The 18,128-nt window shown below is 44.8% G+C and overlaps 1 protein-coding gene across 2 annotated transcripts in view; it reads right to left on the bottom strand.

Annotated features, from left to right (window-relative positions):
• The window catches only part of CHRM3 (cholinergic receptor muscarinic 3), a 228,594-nt gene extending 216,502 nt beyond the window's left edge, over positions 1 to 12,092 (bottom strand). For both annotated transcript variants that reach the window (XM_081188104.1, XM_081188102.1), the window contains exon 1: positions 11,664 to 12,092. The gene's annotated coding sequence lies outside the window, so the exon portion shown is untranslated. The remainder of the gene's footprint in view (positions 1 to 11,663) is intronic.
• Positions 12,093 to 18,128: the final 6,036 nt, after the last annotated feature.

Raw genomic sequence — 18,128 nt, 5'->3', positions numbered from 1 at the left:
AAACTGTTCAGATCTTATTTTAATATGCTGAACAAACAGTTATGGAAACAAAGTTATGTTGCACTATATACTTATCATTACAGGGTGTTTTCCCGGTACAGAAGCCTTTCCATATTCACAGTAGTGGTAATTATGTGTTAAGGCTGCTGCTGTGGGAAGGTCTTGTATCAGGCTCCATGCATTCCATACCACCCACCCATGGTAAACTGTCAGTGTAAATGGTTCTGGGATTGGTGTTGTCCACTTCTGTCCACCCAGACAGAAATAGTAAGTTACACCCACGCTTTCATCATGAGAAACAAAATGCAAAACCCTCTTTTTCATTTATAGAAGAAAGAAAAAAAGAAATCCTACAGAAAGGAATGTGAAAACAAGTGGCCATACATTCACACTTAATTTATGCTGGATGTGGTATCACCACAAGTCCTGATATGAAATATCGTATTCTACATGCAAAGGCAGCCGGGGCAGGGAGTGCTTTTAATATCACCAATATAGATGTAAAATTGCTTTTAAACAAACCGATATCATCTTAAATAAGACTCTACATGTGCAGTTGCCTCATGCAGGCATTTCCACAGCCACTGGTGGCAAATGGATTTTGGTAACGGAAACAACATCACAGAAGGAGAAAACACTAGGAGGTAGGTAATTGTTTTGCCGCTCATCGCTAATTTTATCAAAGGCAATAACCAACAGGTGCTTATGTCACATATGGAGATGCTGGGAATAAATATATAAAGAGACATAAGCAGATGCTTGACATGAATGTTAAATGTGACACTGGCTACACAGTGGGACATAATTGAAAAACACAAAAAGATGGTGTTGTAAGACTGAAAATAGGTAAAAGTTTTTTTTAAAAAAGTGCACAGGAGATTTTTGCACATGTGGCATATCTTGCCACTTTGCTGCTGACAAAACCATGGTGTGCTACTATAGTGCCTGTGCTTCTAATCGCAATATGCTACATGTACCCCCAGCAGCAGAAACAGAGCAGCAGTAGTCAGACCAACTGCAAAGTAGGTAAAATTTTTGCTACCATCTTCCTGCTTTGCCTTGCTATTGCTCCCCCCCCCCCCCCTGAAGGGAGAAGACAGATGCTGGACCATCCCAAGAGGACATCGCCAGACCCACCCACCACCGATTTATAACAGCTGGTCTGATACCAGACTTTTGGGTGGGGTGGTTAAAAGGGGGGAAATAGTTGTTTATCTGCTAACTAGTGGGTGAGAGTATTCTTTGTTTATTATTTGAGTATTGTTAATGTTGTTTGTTATTACTGATATGGTGAGTGTTCCCCCCCGATAAATATTACATTAGACGATATGACTCCCACTGTTCTCCTTCCCTTATGATAGTGTGTGTGTGTGTGTGTGTGTGTGTGTGTGTGTGTGTGTGTGTGTTTTGATGTAAGTAACTTGAAGACCTTTGGGGGATAAGCTATAATCATTTAATAAAATGATGATGATGATGATGATGATGATGACGACGACAATAAAGGTGCCAAGTAATATGGCAAGTAATATAGCATTCAACAACAGCAGAAAGATTTCCACAACTATGTGCCTTTTTGCAGAGCCAGAGAACGCTGCACATCCAATAGCATGACTAAACCTTTCAACTTGTCCCCAAGGGCATATTTTCAAATGTGCAGAGTTCTTAAAAACATCCTGCAAATATGCTATATACTTCCTCATAAATGGATATTAAAACATTTAAAGCATAAAGTTCTAAGGTATTTTAATCTAGCATTCTGTAAAACAAACTCTTCAGTTAAATGAAATCCTCCTTCTCCTTCCCTATGTTATGCCTTAATGACCGAAATATAGCACACACACAAATCTAGCAGCAGTTTCCGAAACTTTGGATTTAGGAAGCAGGCAATGGATAATTTATTCCACAACTGTGAAGCAGCCAGAGATAATGCTCCTTCACACACTCCTGCAGTAGCAGGACATGGGGCATGGGGCAAGAACTGAAGCAGGCATGCTATGCTTTGAGAGGCACCATAGTTCAGTTGAGCACATATTTTCAATGCAGAAGATAGCAGGTTAAAAATTCCTGGCACCTGCTGTTTAAAAAGAGCAGTTATCAAGCAGATGGGAAAGACTTCTGAAATTCTTGCAAGCAGAATCAAGGCAGGAAAACCCCACAACAAGCATCTAGATCCTGCTTGCACCTCCAAGCCTTCTCCCAACTTCTACACGTCACAGGGAAGAAAAACTCCACCCATTCTCTCTTGCAGGTAGTGGTGGGCTTGGTAGACACTGGGAGTTTAATTTACCACCAGGGACTGGGGAGTTTGTAGTTCAACCCCACTGTGCCCAAGGGAAAATGATGGGGTCATTATCACTTGCCCGAAGGAGAGTTACCATCTTCTTTGGAGTCCTTCACTGGGACTATGATGTCACAGTAATAGTTTTATTTATACACATTGCCCTCAGATACATTGTGCTCAAACAACAGACAATTTAGATACAATGACTGAACAGTCTTGATAGATAAAAATGAAAACACACTACAATAAAGTTGCCTAACCTGTGACCATACCCAGGGGGATACGAAGTGGGGTGCAGGGGGTGCGGTTCGCCCTGGGTGTCACCCTGATGGGGGTGACAAAATGGTGGCCGGCACTCATCACCGCGGGGCCTGCAGCATGCACGAGCCATGCATCTTGGCACTTGCAAGCTCCACGCTGTCCAGCCGCTGTCTCCCCCCCCCCAGCTGTAGGGTGGCTGAGGCCCCACTGCGCACCCATCCCTGTAGGGATGGGGTGGGTGGCACCTATAGGGACAGGGCGCACCGTGGCACCCATAGGGATGGCACGGGACATGCTGCATCCATAGGGATGGGTCGCACCGAGGCACCCATAGGGACGGGATGCTGCATGCCCCGTTTGTCCCTGTGAGCACCGCGCCCCCCTTCCCCTATGGGTGGTTTCCAGTGTACAACTTCCATCATCCATGCTGGCTGGGCTGATGGGAATTGGAGTCCAACTTTATTTGTAGTGTAACAAGTTTGGTATCCTTGCACGATAACATTGACAGTTCAGCTATTGCAACTCAAAATAAAGGAACTTGAATTTAAGCAATATCTAAAGCAACACTCAGATTTCTACAAAATATTCCTGGTTCTTCTGGTCTTTACATGCAATCCTATCTAATGACAGATTGGGGATTCCTCTAATTGTAATAAATAATATGCCTTGCCATTTTAAAGCATTTATAATGCATAATGCATCAAAATGGGCAATGCCCTTCACATACAGTATTTTTGTGTACCGTATTTTTCGCCCTATAAGACGCACTTTTCCCCCTCCAAAAATGAAGGGGAAATGTGGGTGCGTCTTATGGGGCGAATGCAGGCTTTCGCTGAAGCCTGGAGAGCGAGAGCAGTAGGTGCGCACCAACCCCTCTCGCTCTCCAGGCTTCGCGGACCTCTCCCCAAGCAGCGGGAATGCTCCCGCTGCTTGGGGAGAGTTGCCGGCATCCCGAAGCCTGCGCGCGCTGATCCCAGCGCCGGCAGGCTTCGCGGATCTCTCCGCAAGCAGCGGGAACGTTCCCGCTGCTTGGGGAGAGTTGCAGGCATCCCGAAGCCTGCCCGCGCTGATCCCAGCGCCGGCAGGCTTCGCGGATCTCTCCGCAAGCAGCGGGAACGTTCCCGCTGCTTGGGGAGAGTTGCAGGCATCCCGAAGCCTGCCCGCGCTGATCCCAGCGCCGGCAGGCTTCGCGGATCTCTCCGCAAGCAGCGGGAACGTTCCCGCTGCTTGGGGAGAGTTGCAGGCATCCCGAAGCCTGCGCGCGCTGATCCCAGCGCCTGCAGGCTTCGCGGATCTCTCCGCAAGCAGCGGGAACGTTCCCGCTGCTTGGGGAGAGTTGCAGGCATCCCGAAGCCTGCCCGCGCTGATCCCAGCGCCGGCAGGCTTCGCGGATCTCTCCGCAAGCAGCGGGAACGTTCCCGCTGCTTGGGGAGAGTTGCAGGCATCCCGAAGCCTGCCCGCGCTGATCCCAGCGCCGGCAGGCTTCGCGGATCTCTCCGCAAGCAGCGGGAACGTTCCCGCTGCTTGGGGAGAGTTGCAGGCATCCCGAAGCCTGCCCGCGCTGATCCCAGCGCCGGCAGGCTTCGCGGATCTCTCCGCAAGCAGCGGGAACGTTCCCGCTGCTTGGGGAGAGTTGCAGGCATCCCGAAGCCTGCCCGCGCTGATCCCAGCGCCGGCAGGCTTCGCGGATCTCTCCGCAAGCAGCGGGAACGTTCCCGCTGCTTGGGGAGAGTTGCAGGCATCCCGAAGCCTGCCCGCGCTGATCCCAGCGCCGGCAGGCTTCGCGGATCTCTCCGCAAGCAGCGGGAACGTTCCCGCTGCTTCGGGAGAGTTGCAGGCATCCCGAAGCCTGCCCGCGCTGATCCCAGCGCCGGCAGGCTTCGCGGATCTCTCCGCAAGCAGCGGGAACGGTCCCGCTGCTTGGGGAGAGTTGCAGGCATCCCGAAGCCTGCCCGCGCTGATCCCAGCGCGTGCAGGCTTCGCGGATCTCTCCGCAAGCAGCGGGAACCACCGCTGGGCTCCCACGGCTTGCAGAGAGCTGCCTGTTTGCGGGCTGGGGTCGGGGGAAGCTCGGGCTGCCCCAGCCCCGCGCCTGGGGGGGAAATAATTTTTTTCCTTTATTTCCCCCCAAAAAAACTAGGTGCGTCTTATGGGCCGGAGCGTCTTATGGGGCGCAAAATACGGTAATCTTTATCAACTACTGTGGAAGACCATTTTTTTCTGAAAACTATGTTAGAAACGAAGACAGGAGTGCCTGGCGTGCTTTGGTCCATGGGGTTACGAAGAGTCAGACACGACTAAAGGACTAAACAACAACAACAACATGTTAGAAACAAAAATAAACATGGCATGGAGAACTGAGCATCCTCAAACTGATGGTAGGAATCTGATTGACTTGTGCCAGGCAAATGCTCTGTGGTGAAACCCTCCTTGCCAGATCCTGGTGTAACCAGGGCTTTTTGAGTGCTGGAACTCAGTTCCGGCACCTCTCAGGTGGGCGCCATTGCCATTATGAGAGAACAAGGGAAACGTTCACGATGAGTTCTGGCACCTCTTTTTTTAAAGAAAAATAGCACTAACTGTAACTAGCAGCAAGAAGCCAGCAGCAGTGCTGCAATCAGTGAAACTGGAGAGGCCATTTTTAATCTCCTACAATGCTCCTGAGGTAGCGTCACTTCTTGACACTGTGGGCAGTTTAGAACGGTGGCTTCAAGCCACTCAGCATGAGGGGCCCAGAGCAAAGCACTGTTGTAGCAGCAGTCCAAGGATACAATAGGCCAATGTCTGGCCTAACTCTTGGATAGAAGATATTCTGGTAATTTGGGTTCATAAATTTTAATGGCTGCAGAAATCGGTTGAATTTGAAATGTAATCTCTCGAGTTGCATCGTCATAACTATCCGACTATATTCAAAGGATGGGGACAGAGAAAAATTATACACAAACTGCTCCTTTACTCAGATTTATATGCATTCTCACTCTTTTGAAATAGTTTCAATGTTAAGTACTTCTTTAAATATATCTCATACAAATATTGCAAACGTAGCATTCTGTGCAGCATGAAAAACTTAGGCTGTAACACTTCAGCCACTTATCTGGGAGTAAACCTCAGTGAGATCAATGTGGCTTATGTCTGAGTAGAGATGTATAGGTTTGCACTATTATTTCACCTTCAAATAACAAAGAGCCTGTACAGTGGTACCTTGGGTTAAGAACTTAATTTGTTCCAGAGGTCGGTTCTTAACCTGAAACTGTTCTTAACCTGAAGCACCACTTTAGCTAATGGGGGCCTCCCACTGCCGCCATGCCACGATTTCTGTTCTCATCCTGAAGCAAAGTTCTTAACCTGAGGTACTATTTCTGGGTTAGGGGAGTCTAACCTGAAGCGTCTGTAACCCGAGGTACCACTGTAATTCTTCTTCATAGCGAGCATATGGACACCACACGAAATTCACTTCAAGTTATGTTTGACAGAAGATTAAATTCTCATTTCACTGAAGAATGCTATGAACATCATTCACTTCAGTACAAATACCCAAAGCACAAGGGCAATAAGTGTTAGTCCCGATAACAAAATCCTGGTTTTAAAAAAGATCAGCCCCTAACTTGTGCCTCAAGGTATAACGAACTAGGATTACACTTTGTCACAAGTCTTTTGCCAAAAATCTTCTAATCTTTTTTGTAGATTGGGGGAAGAGCACTCCCTGTGACCCTTCAGGTGTTGCTGGGCTCCACCTATCTGCTCCAGTCAGCATGGCCAATGATCAGGAATAATGGGAGTTCTACTGCAACATCTGGGGATCCACAGATTGGCTGCCCTTGCTGTAGAGCAACTAGCACAGCTCTTACGCATATAGTAACAAGGGCTAGGCTAAAACCCATTAAAAAACATCACTACAACAGATATAAAAAGTACAAAGCAGTGGACACTAGATACTTTTTTGAAAATCAAAGTACCCAATCAAAACTCTTGAGTAGGGAGGTTGGACTAAATGACCCTCAGGGTCCCTTCCAACTCTACAGTTTAATGAACTCTGTCAATTTTGGAACTCTCGCTTTCTCATTTTAACACTCTTAAATTCAGTTCTCCACATTTTCACAGCAAATTGCGATTTTTTATTTTTTAAAAAATCATGAAAATTCATCAGCATTTCAGTGCAGATTTCTCCTAATATACACATTTTGTATGCAGTTTTGAGTAAGATATACATTTTCTGCAATCAATGTTCCCTAATTTAATGCATTTTTGTAGGTTATTTTCTCCCTGCATATGTATTTTGTATGTATTACTTGGCTGGGGAAACCACATCACAAAATTCAGAGATGTGTGAATTTCAAAGTATGGCATTGTTTCAGTTCTCACATTCTTTGGAAATTGAGAATCTACCTACAGATTTGGCAGGCTCACCTTAAATGTGAACTATTGATTTTTCCTCCCATCCCTACTCCCGAGTAAGCTTAGCAGTCATGGGAAAAGAGGACAGAGTCTCTCAATTACTAAAGAACTGGATGCAGGGTGTAGGAATAAATGGGCAGTTCTCAAACATCACGGTAGTATGCAAGAAGTGGTGTCATCCAAGGATCATTTTGAGAACTGTGCCTTTTAACTTGTTCATAGATGAGCAGAAGTTAGGGAGATGTTGACCCAGAGTGCAACGGCTGTGAAAAAAGGTGAATTCAGTGCTAGAGATAATTAGCAAAGGGATTAAAAATAAAACTGGCAGTATTATAATGCCATTGTACAGATCTACAGCCTGACTACACTTGGAATGCTAAGCTCAGTTCTGATCACCACATATAAAAAGAGATATACTGCTGGAAAAGGTGCAGAAGGCAATCATTTTAACAAGAGGGTGGAGGAAAAGGTTACAACGTTTAGGAGTTTTTAGTTTGTGCGGGGGTGAAATCTGATGAAGGGCAAGCACATGATAAGAACTGAGTAAGATTGTGCATTGGTACGAAGAAAGTGGATGGAGAGAAGTTTTTTTCTCTCACTCACTGATAATTCGAGAAACTGGGATCATGCAGTGAAGCTGAATGAGTGAAGATTCAGGACAGGCAAAACAAAGTACTTCTTCACACAGTGCATAGTTAAACTCTGGAATTCACTGTCACAAGAAGTAGTCCATCAACTTGGACAGCTTTAACAGGGAATGAAACAAATTCATGTATGATAAGACTCTTAATTGGCTACTATTTGTGATGAGTATATTATGTCCGATGTAAGAGGCAAGTTTGCCTCAGAATATCAGTTGCTGCAGTTCACAAAGAGCAGAGTACCGCTCTGTTCACGTCCTGCTTCTGTGCTTCCCACAGGCACCTGGTTGGCCGCTGTAAGAACAGGATACTGGACTATATTGTCCTTTGGTCTGATTCAGCATGACTCTTCTGCTCCTGTGACCCTGTGAAGGTTGCATGGGAGGATTGAGAAGGGATACATATTATGCAGCTGGTGTGGAGATTTCTCCAAGTACAGCCAATGAGCTAGTTTGAATTATACATAGGGGAGGAGAATGCTATGATATAAGCCATCAAGATGCAAACCATCAATGTTGTATGATCCAAAGTAATTCCATATCAAAAATGTAATTTAATATGTTATTGAAATTATAATTTGCATGTTGATGATTGTGAAAAAAGTTGTTTCCCAGTCTTTATAAAAAGTATTTCTGGATTAGTGACAAAGTTTGATACTGGTCATATGAACAGCAACCAGAAACAAGACTTCAACATTTACTTAGAATAAAAGGAAGGAGGAACACTTAACTTGTTTTGCACCATTAACATCAGGAAAAAAATGAAATGTTTATTGGCCTGGCTGGGGAAACCTAGCCAGATGAGTGGGGGTATAAATAATAAAATTATTATTAATAATAATAAAACAAATGCAAATACAGGCATTCGGCATGCACACACACAACCCACCTTGTTTGTTTTTACCTTCCTACATTTGGGTTTCTTGTTACACAATCTCATCAGAAGTTCTTCCTAACCTCATCAATTCAAAGATATTGGAATTAGCATGGAGTAGCAAACCAATATCCAATGAAAGGTTACTGTATTATTCTCAATTCAATAGTCTGTCATACATTCTGCTTCTTCGGTACACTTCCTATACTATGAGATGTTCATCCAAGTCACAAAAAAGAAAAATGTAGAAAACCCACATAGAATCCAACTCTCCTAAGGACCACAGATATGTATCATGTGATTTAAAAGAAGAAACATAACTTAGCTCTTTAAAACAGTGTCACAGCTAAACAATTTTTTTTTAATCTCTCAGAATTCAAGTACTTTGTGCTAACATGGATGTAAAGCTATCCTGGCTGGACAAAACATGGGAGAATGAGTCCTTTTTCTCCCATTTCTATATTGGTTTATTACTATAACCTTCAGGCAGAAAGGAACATTTCCCATGATCATATTGACATGCAAATGAAGGCAAAAGAGAAAAACAAGCCAGTTTTCAAAAGAGAACAACATAAGATCAGAGATTCTAAAGCAATGAGCCCCATCTCTCCATTTGGTAATTCATCTTATCCTAATTAGCTTTGAGTGGGAGAAAACACAGTAGAGGTAGAAAAGCTGCTTAGGGCATATGAAAATTCAGAAGCATCACTGACACTAGGATTTACCACCAAGAGTGGCCAGTATATTAAAGCACTTAAGACCTCCCCCACCCCAAAGACACACAGCTGTCCATAAGTGCAGATAGCACCTCAAACTCAGTTCTATTCCAAGCCATTTTAAACAAATCGAACACTGTGTCTGATTAAATATCCAGATGCAAACAAAATCACTGTTCAGTCACTTTGATGTTTCAAGCCAATGGTCATTGAGAAGTGCCACTTTGGATCTCAAGCAATGCTATGTAAAAACACACTAAAATTCAGCATTAGCTTCTACAGGGTACAGCAGCCAATCTCTTTATTTAAAACACACACACACACACACACACACACACACTATTTTTGCTAAGTTCTGTTGTGTCTGAGACTTCAATATCCTTCAGTAGTTCTTTTTATAGGAAGCATTTAAGATGAGATCAAAGTAATTTCTGCCTACATTAAAATTTGGATGAATAAACAACCTACCACGGCAACATGCATATCCCTGTAAGCATCAACTTACTTGGGTTCTTGTGCTGTAGATTTATGTGCTTAGATCTAAATCCAGCAAATACATGTGTTTCAAAATACATTACCCAGTGACTTGAAAAAGATGTTTGCAGCAGACACCACAATTTGCATAACCTACTCTGCTCACAAAATTCTGTTTAAATCTATGAGGAATATGCTCACTTAGGATGGAGAGAGTCTGCTAACAGGAAACAGAGTAGATTTAAATCATATTTGTCCAGTAGCTATTAAAAGGTGAAGACAAACACTATAAGTTTGGGAGGGTGCAGGTGGCAGACAAAAAGACAAATCTATCAATATCAGACATGCTTTGCATATCATATTTAACAACACTGACTACCTTACTGGGTTGTTGTAAGGATTCCAACCAAGTCATGTATGTGAAGCATATAAATATGAGCTACTTAATATTTAAAGTATGCTTACATTTCATAATTAAAAAGTCTTCAGATGTGCAACTCTTACAGCGACCCTGAAAGGCAGCATTATCAACATCTTCATATGAGGTTGAGAAAGAATGGCTTGCCGAACACCTAGTGACTTCATGGCAGAGGAAAGCTGTAACTGAGGACTTCCCTATTCATAGCTCAGTCTCTTACACACCAGGCTATCCAGCTTGCCATTTAAATTTATACTCCTTATAGTACCAATCTTAAGAGGCATATAATTGAATTAAGTCCACAAACAAATCAATTTTGCTTCAGATTGATCACATACGCAGTAAACAGAGAACCACCTCTGTTCCCCAGATGCTTCCGTAATCACTAGAGATTGCACATAGAGAGATGAAGGAAACTGCTCAGGTAAGACACCTTTGTTTGCACAAATGTGCCACGCAGGTTAACTAATCCCCGAAACGCATCCACGCCAAGTGGACTTGAATGGGAGTTTGGAACATAAGATTTAGAGAATCATAGACTTCTACTGCAGATTAAGTTGCCCCTTGCCACCATTCCAGCTGCTTGTCAGTCATAACTGGAAGGACTGGGAAGGGGGATCATAGCATCAGAGGTATGGCTGAATCCAGCCACCACCCACACAAGGTTTTTCAATGCTTATGAAAGAAGTGGAGGACTCTAATCAGTATTAGCAATAGCAAGTCTACAACTCAGAAGTGATGGTTTTTCTAGACTATTTTACACAGGAGTGCATTAATCGCACAGAGAGCTGGAAACATGCATAGACACTGAGGGCAAACACATAAGGAAATGAAATGTTGCTTCTGCCAAAATATGAATAGCACATATTGGATCTGCTTTGCTTTCGAAGCCAATGAGCCCTTGGTAGGAAAGGCAACCTAGACAGATACGCTTGAACTCCAGCAGAGTCTCTGGAACAAAGCCCTGAGATTGCTCCAACTAGAAGAAGTGGCTCTTCAAGATCTCAGCCAGAAGCCTGACGCCGGCCTAAAGAGGACAACTTTCAGAAACACACCCTCCCGGCTCCGCAAAAAAAGGAGCACACCGAAGAAGCCGACGCATTTTCCACACAAACCACCACTTTCCCGAAGCTCCCTTCCCTGAGGAAATTGCAATCCCTCCAAATTGAAAATATATTGGGCTACATCGAACACACACACAGGAGATGCCTCTCGATGGACTTCTGACTCTATCAGGGGTCTCCCTCGGTAGTTCAGATGTCAAGAGAAAAGGCGAAGAATCCATGTGGACGGGGGGGGGGGTGAGAAGCGGGAAAGGGGCTTATTATGGGGCGGGGGGGGGGAGAGAAACGTCCAGAGAAGGCAGCTCTAGCCGCGTCCGCCTCACGCGAGGACCCTCTTTTCCGACAGGGCATGGAAAGGGCGACTCCCTCTCGCGCCTCCGTCTCGACTCCGTGGCCGCCGCCGCCGCCTCTGGCACGGTCGCTCTCGCTCGCCCCGAGTGACTCTTGCCAGAAACTTTGGCAGCCGAAGACGAGCGCGAGAAGGCGGGCGCGGCGAGCGCCCCGCGGCTCCCCGAGAAAGACTCTGAGGGAAACTCTTACCTGGCTGACGCGAGACGCGCCGCGCGCTGGCTGGCTGGCTGACTCGCTCGCAGGTGAAGCGACGCTCCCCACAGAAGCGGCGGAGTCCAGGCAGGCAGGCACTATATCCCCCTTCGGCCAGGCGGCGCCAACGACGAGGCGCTCCTTCTCGGCTTGCACCTGTGCGCCAGGCGAGGCAAATGCTCCCTGGCGCCTTCTCCGTCTCCCTGTTCCTCTTTCTCCCGAGCGGCGGCGAGCTAGAAACCCCGCCGCTCCTCCTTCCTTCCTCCTCCTCCTCCTCTCGCCTTCCCCCCGACTCTCTCCCAGTCACGTCTCCACACAGCCCCGGCAGCCGTAGGGCGACTCCCGCCTTCGCGCTCTGCCTAGTGCCGGAATGTCCGAGCCGCCGCCGGAGCAGCATCCACCTAGCGCTCCCCCGCCCCCTCCACTCGCACGCCAAGAGCGGGCAGCTCCCGAGCGCGCCACTCATTGGTCCTCCCGCCGCTGACCTCACCGCAGCCGCTCACGCCCACCTAGTGGATTTCCTAGGCAGCCTTTATTATAGGGGCGCCCGCCTACCAGCCCGCCCGCCCGCGCTGCCCAGCGAAGCCCGGGCAGCGGGGCTCTCGGCACCAAACTAGGCGCGCTCTTGCGCCGCTCGGGTCCATCCATTGATTGCACCACAAAAGTACAGTAGCCTCTTGGCCTCCTGGCCAGTGTCCTGTTTTGGGGCGGGGCACGGATGAGATGCACGGCGGTAGAAATCTATTAAAAGAGATTAAAGGGAGACAGCTGGAAGCTAATCACCATCGCAAACAGTTGGGAGCTAGGAGAGAGGGGAGATAATTACAGCAGACACTGTAGGCTGGAAGGAGGTGACTGAAGAGGCTTGCGATGTGAGCTAGACAAAGTCATATTTCTCATAGACCTGCTAGCTTTGTCGCCAGTCACTTCTTTGGTGGCCAAACACATGACCCATTGTGGGAAGTCCGCCAGCAGAACCTGAGCCCAACCAAACGCTTCCCACTAGAGATTCCCAGCGACTGCTTCCAGGAGTGGAGGTAGAGCATGTCCATTGTTGCTAGTAGCCAATGAGATCCATCTCCTCTAGGAATTTGTCTAACCTTCTTTTAAAGCCATTCAAGTTGGTGGCTAGAACTACCCCTTGTGGGAGTGAATTCCATAGCTTAACTGTGCAGGGTATGAAGAAGTACTTTCTTTTGTCTGCCTTGAGCCTTCCAGCATTCAGCTGTACTGGATGGTCCTAGGTTCTAATATTATGAGACAGGAAGAAAAGCTGTTCTCTTGTCACTTTTCCCATGCCACTTTCCAAGCCTCCTTCCGGCAACTCCCACAGCCAAGCTGGTGCCAAACATATTGCTCTGCTTTCCTTTGGGCCACATCAATGAGGTAGGGGTCTTGTCCTCTGGGCAGCCCAGGCTTGCACCCCAGAGAGGTCACTAATGCAGGAGTTTGACTTCACCTCCGGAGGCACACGCTGCTGTTCTCAAGACAGACAGATCCCAACAACCAACCAATAATACACATTTTTTTGTGAAATAAAACAATGGAGATTCATTATTATGTGTTAAGGAATAATGTTTTCATGCAGAAGTTGAAGCATGTACCATACACCTACACATAAAAGCCAAGAAAATGCAAGTCAGCTGTAAAATACCAAAAAGAATTGCGTGCAACTTTTTCTCCCCAGTCTGAAAGGATTATTTTCTTATTCTACCCTGTATTTCATTTACTCTAGATGGTATCGCATCAAGATGCAAGAGCATGAGCTTTATTTGTCCACCTTGGGTGCATCAGACCACAAGCCAAACATACCAATGTACTAAAGGAGTATGCTAATAGGGAATAAAATGTGCCCTTGAGTGTCTTAACACACCAACAGAAATTGGCATTCATAAAGTGCCATTATCCAAGGAGCTTACATGCTGATGAAGTTTACAAATTTAAGATCTTCTCCTGCAACTGTTATTCATAGATGTACTTTTAATAATGTCCATTGGACAACCCATGATTCTATACCTGAAAGCAAAACAGACTAATAGAATCATAGAATCATAGAGTTGGAAGAGACCACAAGGGCCATCAAGTCCAACCCCCTGCCAAGCAGGAAACATATTAGTAGTAGTTTCCTCCCCCCCCCCCCAGATTATTTAAAGGGCCCTATGATAAAGTAGTGTAGTTAGTTATGGATGTGTTCTGCAAAGAGTTCTCTGCAAGGTTGCAGTATGCTAATAAACTGTCAAGTAAAGCTACTTTGTTGCACTGCAGGTGTTGTTGTTGTTGTAATATATACCATAATTATGGGTAAGGATGAGCTGAGACGACTCATGTTTGCTATGTAGTCCTTTCTAAAATTAAGGTCCTTTCCAAATTACCGTACTCAATTATTGTGTGTGCACGTGTTTATTCATTCATTTCTTTTGAATTTGCCACATGGCAAATTCATGGGCGGGGGGCAGAAAGCTTACAAAATTAAACAAAAGGTAAAAATAGTTAAATCAATGCATGCAATAATTAGCAATGCAATCTCAAAGCAGTGTATACTACATACAATATAAAAACAATATTTAAAAATAAAGCATAAAAACATATAAAAGCAAATAAAACAGATTTCAGGGATTCAGAAACCAGGGCCAAGTCTTATAGCTGAGGGAAAGCCTGTGCAAAAAGAGAAGAACTGATTATTGCTGCTTCACATATGGCAGAAAGAAGGGCATTCCACAGAACAGGGGTAACACCAAAAAATGCCTGGTTTTGGCTCACCACCCTATGATATTCTGTAGTGCCAGTAGTAGAATGTTCCAGCTTTTCCTGGCAAGACAAGTACATCCATTTCTGGACTAGGATAGCCTAACCACTGTTGTCCATGTGCTGGTAACATTGGGGTTGACCCAAAGCTGCAGGAGTGCAAACTGCAGTGGTTTGACTGCTCACTGTGGTATAAAAAGGTAAAGGGACCCCTGATCATTAGGTCCTGTCATGGCCGACTCTGGGGTTGCGGCGCTCATCTCGCTTTATTGGCCAAGGGAGCCAGCGTACAACTTCCGGGTCATGTGGCCACCATGACTAAGATGCTTCTGGCGAACCAGAGCAGCGCACAGAAACACTGTGTACCTTCTCGCCAGAGCGGTACCTATTTATCTACTTGCACTTTGATGTGCTTTTGAACTGCTAGGTTGGCAGGAGCAGGGACCGAACAATGGGAGCTCACCCCGTTGCGAGGATTCGAACCGCCAACCTTCTGATCGGCAAGTCCTAGGCTCTGGAGTTTAACCCACAGTGCCACCTGCGTCCCTTACTGTGGTATAATGTCACCATATTTCACTGCTGCTTAAAGAATTGCACTGACTGCCAATTAGCTACCAGGGTAGGTTCAAGGTAAGATACCTAAACAGAAATGTTTTAAGCAGGTATCATAAGTAAGACAGCAAATGCACTTACTTATATATAACACTGTTGTGTATGTGGTTTTTATTTTATTGTGAAATTGCTTCAAGGTGCTCCATAGGAAGGAATTAATAAATGTAATAAATAATCCAAATACTTGGGCATAATCGTTCCTAGTTGCTCATCCATCAGCCTGCGTAACCCGAGTAAGTCTTAAACCTACTCCCTATAAAAGTTATATGAAGGATGAGCTGCCACAATTTCACTTCCTGGAGAGCTACCCACTAGAAAGCGATTTTCTTTCTGAAGGTGCCCTAGTTGATTAAAGATTTATGCAGAATGTGAAGGTGTAGATCTACTTGAATGCATTTTTTTGGACTGGGAGGAAAGAATTTTGTAGTTCTTTGTGAGAATTTCCTGGCAAAGAAAATAGATGGGTGGGAGTTTAGTTCTGTTTAAATTCTCTGGTGTGAATCGTTCTTTCTATCAGCAGTGTGAAACAGGGAGTTAGCACTGAAATTCTCACACTTACGTCGATAAAATCATATAAATTATATGAGATAAGGGTCTCTAAGGCTTTGATCTTTCTAGCACATGGCCAGAGCCATATTAAAGCCATGCTGATCATATGCTGATGCTCAACACATTTCTGTACTCAAGCAACTTCTGACACGATTCCAGGAAACAGTTGGAGAGAAGGAAAATACTGCTGTTGAAGGGGGGAAAGTAATGTGTGGATAGGACAGATGAGAGTGTGGATTAAGAACTGAAGATAATTTTGACACAGATATGAGAATTGATTGTTCCACTCAAGCCCTGCTTAAGTGGCTGAAAGATCTTCCTGCTAAATTCAGGAGACAACTGCAGCACTTCTGACAGAGCTCCATTCAGCTGCCAGCAAAAGAGACCATTCCACATCCCAAGACAGACTCTTCCACTGTCAAACAACCTTTACCATTAGAAAATGTCTCCTAATGTTTAGCAGGCTATGGTCCTTGGCAGTGTACTTGGCCTTGGTTTCATGGCTGCATCTACCTGGAGCAGCAGAGAAACCAAGGCACACAATGATTATATTCAGATATAATGCTAAACCATAGTTTAGTGCTATGGGATCTAGCCTTGAGTTGAACATTTCCCCCACTCTTTCTGCTCCTCCTCCAACATGGTAACAAGGAAGAGATTTTTTCTGTTCAAATCCGTAATTGAAGTTTATTTTCATTGCAGTTGAGAAGCCAAAATCAAAAACCATGGCTTGAAGTGGATTTTAGACCCTGGATTCTTCTGATCAAACAGGAAGTTTTTAGAGACTTATTACTGAGGTGCCTCATGAAGAGAGGTGTGAAGTGGCTGTATGTTACAGTTGTTCAACTACACATAAGCCAAGATACAATTGTCCAAATGTAGTCATTGGCTTTTCCGCAAAACCATAACCAAGACTAACCACAACTTGTCCAGGTTTCAATGTAATGGTGATCAGGAGCATGAAGTGAAAGGTCACCTGTATTGTCATCTAGAACCTAACACTCTGCTGTTGGAAGCTGATTCATCCATTCTGGAGGAGCATATGTTTGCAACCCCTGGCAGTTAGGATGTTGCTTCCATGCAGTTCTGAACATCCTGCCTGATTCCTGAATGCCTGAATCGTGACTTTTGAACTCTGTCTGCTGCCAAGCCTGTAGTGTTGTGTGTGTGCCAAGTGCAAGGTTGGACAGAGTTACATGCAAACAGGTAATGATTGAATCTGAACACAGTGAAACCAAAAGCTTCCAATCTGTCCCTCATCCTTGGTGGGGGTGGGGGGATGAGTGGGGGTGTGCATGTGGTGGTGGAGGCAATACAAGCCCTAAAGCTCATGCACATAACACTAAAGCATAGTGTAGCATTATGTGCAAACCAGGCAAGTACGTATATTGAATACTGATGCACAGCATCATAATGGAATATCAGCTGCTCCAACAAATTCACACCATGGTAGGCTTGGCCAGCTTTCTTTGCACCATAATAATTCCATGGCTGTCTTTATTCACAATAGTGTCAGTTAACTGCCCTGTGATTATTATTACCTAACTGCATTTTAATCCATGATACTAAAAAACCCCTAAAATGAATATACATTCTACCCAATGCATGTCTTACATTTAATCACAGAGGCAGGAGATTCAAGATGTCCTTTAGAGGTCCTAGTATTGTAAAGTAAGCTTCGCTGACATTGTTAGCATTAGACAGGTATAGCCCTGGGTTATTCGGGTTGTTTGTGGAAAATATCTCTGAAATGTTTGGGAGGAATGAAGTCCAAAATTTTAGTAAAAACTGTGTAGCTGAAAAATGGCACTTCAGGGCACAGTTCTTCATATGTGACAATACTTTGTTGTTGTTGTTTTAAAACAACTTAATTAATTTCATATTTTGGTGTGGCTATTGGTTGTTAAGCATCTATCTGCAGAGCTCAACCATTCTAATTTGCAGGCAGCTTGTAAGAGAATATGAAATGTATGGACAGGCGAAACCCAAATGCAGAGCAAGATATGCAGTGGAGCATGCAAAATTAAGCACACGGTGCCAATGAGCTATGAAGATTGTGGTGCCAACACACACATAAAAATAAATAAAAATGGGATGAACATTCTTAGTCATTCCCTCTCACAATATGTATCTCTCTTCATATGCACGCAATCTGCAGTCAATAGAAGTTACACTCACCTGGTGACTGCAAGGCAGCAATAACCCGCTCAGCACTTCCTTGTCAGCATGTAATATGAGCATGACGTGAAAGGGACTGCTGCATGTACAGTCCCATCAGGATGCTTTGCACTAGTCACTCTGTGAAAGACACAGACTTAATGCATCATTATACAAGTCCAATGTGCCGTAAAATTTCTGGGAACTGCAGCATGGATGCCTAATGTAGTTTATCCTGTAGCACAGCAAAAAAGTTCTAGCAAGAGCTGGACATATAAAAGAACACAGCAACAGAAGAAGGGGGGGGCACTGACTGTTTTTATGTTTGAAAGTACAATAAAACATTTTAAATCATTTGGCACACGCAGAAATTGCCTTTCAGCAGTTACAAAGGCCAGG

This window comes from Podarcis bocagei (genome assembly GCF_964188305.1).
Source record: "Podarcis bocagei genome assembly, chromosome: 3".
Lineage (NCBI taxonomy): Eukaryota > Metazoa > Chordata > Lepidosauria > Squamata > Lacertidae > Podarcis > Podarcis bocagei.
The sequence above is the reverse complement of the archived record's forward strand: the minus strand, read 5'-3'. Positions and strand labels throughout refer to the sequence as shown.